We start from the raw sequence: 4686 nt of genomic DNA, 5'->3' as shown, positions 1-4686 counted from the left end.
GTGATGCCATGGCACTCTACCCAGGGTGACAACTTGAGGCTCTGTCTCAAAAAAAGAAAAAGAAAAGAATCACCAATGGCCAGGAGGGAATATGCCCAAGTTTTATTGTGACTACTGCAATACATATTTCACCCATGACTCCATCTGTGAGAAAAACACACTGCAGTGGGAGGAAGCACAAAGAGAATGTGAGGGACTACTATCAGAAATGGATGGAAGAGCAGGCCCAGAGCCTAATTGATAAAACAACAGCTACATTTCAACAAGGAAAAATACCTCCCACTCCATTCTCTGCTCCTCCTCCTGCAGGGGCGATGATTCCACTTCTCCCCAATCTTTTGTGTCCTCCTCATCTTGGTATGATGCCAGCACCCCATATGTGGGGCCCTCCCATGATGCCAATGATGGGTTCTCCTCCTCCTGGGATGATGCCAGTGGGACCTGCTCCTGGAATGAGGCTACCCATGGGAGGTCACATGCCAATGCTGCCAGGGCCCCCAATGATGAGACCTCCTGCTAGTCCCTTATTGGTGCCCACCATCCTAGAATGACTTGACCAGACAGATAAGGGTAGAGAGAAGTTTTCTTTATGTCAGTTTCATATTACTTGTTCTATTTCACCAGGAGATGGTGGTGGTGTGACTCTGCATGTTTTCTTAATAGCATAGTAAGGAAGACTTGTTCCTCCTTCCTATCAGAGAATAGTTTTGAAGGGAAGAAGTAAACCCAAAAAAGGGGCAGTTTTCATTTGTATTGTGAATGTAAAAATAAAACTCTTAAATATTTTAGTTTAAAAATAAAATAAAATCTAAACTTACTTTAATGTGGAAGTCACCGGAAGTGAGGCTGTGAAAGTAGTAAAACCTGCTGTGTGGGAGCCTGCAGGGTGCCGTAGGCTGGTGGGCTGATGGAGTGGTAGATGAGGAGGAAGATCCTGCTTTTGAGGAAGAAAATGAAGAAATTGGAGGAGGTACAGAAGGTAGACAGGGTAAAAGACAGAGTTTTGTTTTGTTTTGTTTTTTTCAGTTTTTGGCCGGGGCTGGGTTTGAACCCGCCACGTCCGGCGTATGGGGCTGGCACCCTACCCTTTTGAGCCACAGGCACCGCCCAAGATGGAGATTTTTTCCTGAAGAATTGAGATGTTTGATGCATGGCTTTGGAGATGAAAAGAATCCTTATACTAAGTCAGTATCTCCTCTTGAAGAATATGTACTGTGGTAGAGTTCATTACTGAAATGACTCACGAGGCCATGTCTTTTGGCAGACAAGATCGAGTACAAGTTGAAAATATCATCTTCTTGATTCAAAAGGACCCCCGGGAAGTTTGCTAGGGTTAAAGACTTGTTTACTATGAATGAAGAATTGAAATGGGCAAGAAAAGCATTTGATGAAGCCAACTACGGATCTTGACATCTTTTCTAGTTTCTGAAACTCCATTATGTTCTAGGGAAACCATATGTAAGAATTGTTATATTTTCTACAGTAAGTTCCTGATATCTACCTATGTAAATGAAAGGTAGAGAAACCAAGTTTTCTGCTTTTATTCTTATGGCTTTGATTTTTATAGTGATATTGGATTAATTGCCTGCCTTGATATGATCATACTTGAATTACTTATTAAGTTTTAATGACCACACATAAGTTAAAGCATCTTTCAAACCATGTAGTTCTTTCTGACTGTTAACGAGGGATGAAATATTAATGGTGTTCATGTGTTAGGCATATCTGTGCCATTGTGAGCCATGCTGTAGCTGTTAAATATGTGAAATCTAAATGGCATCTTTGAAAACTGAAATATGTGCTTTATGTATTCTGAAGTTTTTATGTGAAAGTAGTCTGAGAGATTACTGTAGTAAACATTTGTTATGTTTCATTTAAAGGGATGATATAGGAAAAGACCGTTTTTTTTTTTTGGTATAGATGTTTGTTTTAAAAGCTGATTTCTTTTAATATTCTTTCTTCCGATAATAAGAATGATTTTATTTCCTTAGAGAAACAAAGTTTCATGTGAATCTTCCATGTTGGAAAGTTTTTTTGATTAAAATCTTTTTGGGGATTATGATATACTATTAGTTAAGTTTTGGGGAAAGCTTCTAAAAAAACTTTTCAATAGCAAGAATGGCATTGATGGTAAGATAAGCATTTAGGATAAAGTTTTATTTGCATATTTATAAGTACTTATTCACTGTGGAAACATATACTTGATGACAACTGTGTGTGAAAGCTGCTTTTTCTTTTTAAATTTTCTTATACAATGTTTATTTTTACCTTGTTATATTTTTATATTACATTCAGCATAAATCAAAATGAAACAAAAATCTGTTTAATTGGCTCATAAAAGGGCTATGTGAAAAAAAAATATTGGGTAAAATTTTACTAATAGAGGGGTAGCACCTGTGGCTCAAAAGGGTAGGGCACCAGCCCCATATGGCAGAGGTGGTGGGTTCAAACCCAGCCCCGGCCAGAAACTGCAAAAAAAAGTTTTACCAATAGAGAATTAGGATTTAGAGGGATGGATTTGAGTTACAGTCCCATGGAAATTCTTTTGTAATTCAGGATATATATTGATTTTGTATGTATATACCTTATCAAATTATTATTGCATTTAGGTTGAAATAAGGATTAAAATTGCATTAAAATAGATCACTGAATGTTAAAAAAAAAAAAAAAAGGAAGGCAAGTGAAGGGACCAGGTTCCTGGCCACACAACACAAGCCCTGTAGGTGAGATTGCACTCCCCCAAAGTGGCCAAGCTCCCCCTAAGTATCCAAGAGCATGATCTGTCTTGTTGGACTTTAGCTGATGTTTTTTCCTCAGCAAAGGGCGGAGGGAATGGCCTTGAGAGGCAGGGCAGGTGGGCATTTGTGGAGCAATACTGCCATCCAGAGGAACTTGTTTGGCCGTCCCACAGAGCCCTGCCTGGGACTTCCTGGGGAAGAGTGACCTGGGAGTGAAGTGGGGAAGAGGGCGCGGGACCAGGGAACAAAGCCATGGATGGATCAGAGGTCTCTGGGTGGCTAGGAGAAGCGCATCCTGTGGCAGATCGTGCCGTGGGGCCACCAGAGGCAGGTGGCAGGCCGAGGTGGACAACCAGTATACCTGGTGGGTCCTATAGCCCAGACTGTGGGGCCTGGCGGCGGCCATGTCTGAACAAGAGTAGGAAAAGGCTGAGGGAGGGAGTTCCATGTCAGCGCTGTGGGCAGTTTGCCCACTGTCCATTCCCTTAGGAGCAAAGGGTGGGATAGAGAGAGAAAATGTCTCTTTGTCCATGGGATACCCTAGTGGAAGGCTCGCTTCCAACCCTGGGGTTTTGCAGCAATTGATGGCTCTGGTGGCCCATGCTGAGACATCTGGCATCTTAGTGAAGGAGTCAGGCCACGTGACACCTCATGGGGCCTACACCCAAAGTCAGTTAAAGGGACCAAAGCAAACCTTCGGGCATGGGCCCAACCAACTTCACATACAGTGTGTTTCTGCTCTCATTATCTTTTGTGTCCATGTCCCAAATGATCAGCAATTGGTCTATAGCCAGGTCACTATCCATGGTGGTCACTTGTGTCTCAAGGCCTTGCACTTCAGCCTGTGTGCTGCTCTGGGGTTATGCGGGCCTTTGCTTGGTTGTCAGAAGTGGACAAATGGGAGGGGTGGAAAGCTTTGGGAAAGAGACAGCCTAGACTTTGACTAGGTGGGAAAGGTGTCTTTCTAGACCAGCTAAAGTGGCAAAGCCAAGAGGATCCAGGAGAGAACCATTGGGTTTATCACAGGAAGAGACCACTGCATGCCAACAGGGACACTTCAGGCAGGCTCTGGAACACAGTGAATGGTGGTGCACACTGGTCTCTTCACCCTCTCATCACTATCTGTGTCCTGTCATGGTTCCCATGGGCAGAATATGGCTGGATCCAAACTGGCTTTGGGGGCTGGAGCTGCTTTTTTTTTTTTTTTTTTTTTAGTTTTTAGTTTTGGGGGGCTGGAGCTTCAAGGACAGGTCCCTTTGTAAGAACCCATCTGGAAAGGCCTGGGCCATTGGCATGTATTTTCTTGTGTGTCCCAGAGCTTTGAGAATCAGTTTTGAGGGAAAATAGGTGCTTGTCTAAGTGGGTGACACTGAGCCTCACTTTGTGGACTTCACCAGTGGGAAGGAACCCAGGGGATCTTGCATAGGTCACAGGTGAGAGGTCTTATTTCTCAAGGTAAGAAAGGAACATAGGAAGAGGTAGTGAGCCTCTCAGCCTGACTCCTTAAGACAGGGCATCTTGGACGGCACCTGTGGCTCAGTGGGTAGGGTGCTGGCCCCATATACCAAGGGTGGTGGGTTCAAACCCAGCCTCAGCCAAACTGCAACAAAAAAATAGCTGGATGTTGTGGTGGGCGCCTGTAGTCCCAGCTTCTCGGGAGGCTGAGGCAAGAGAATCACCTAAGCCCAGGAGTTGGAGGTTGCTGTGAGCTATGTGATGCCATGGCACTCTACTGAGGGCAATAAAGTGAGACTCTATCTCTACAAAAAAAAAAAAAAAGACAGGGCATCTTGGAGAAAAGATCCCAAGAGCTAGTCAACCCTTCCTGCCACCTGAGTATAGAGAGATAGCCATGTGAATGTGTGTACCCCTCTACGCTGATTTGCACATGGACTGCGATGAAAACTCATGATCACTTTTTATGCAAATACTGTTTGGCTAACATACA

The 4686-nt window shown here is 43.6% G+C and overlaps 2 pseudogenes; both read left to right on the top strand.

Annotated features, from left to right (window-relative positions):
* The first annotated feature begins 95 nt into the window (after window positions 1-95).
* LOC111722748 lies at window positions 96-551 on the top strand (annotated as a pseudogene).
* A 76-nt stretch (window positions 552-627) lies between these two features.
* LOC100945757 lies at window positions 628-1410 on the top strand (annotated as a pseudogene).
* The last annotated feature ends 3276 nt before the right edge of the window (window positions 1411-4686 follow it).

This window comes from Otolemur garnettii, unplaced genomic scaffold (assembly GCF_000181295.1).
Source record: "Otolemur garnettii isolate 467f Iridium unplaced genomic scaffold, OtoGar3 scaffold00344, whole genome shotgun sequence".
Taxonomy (NCBI): Eukaryota; Metazoa; Chordata; class Mammalia; order Primates; family Galagidae; genus Otolemur; species Otolemur garnettii.
The sequence above is the reverse complement of the archived record's forward strand: the minus strand, read 5'-3'. Positions and strand labels throughout refer to the sequence as shown.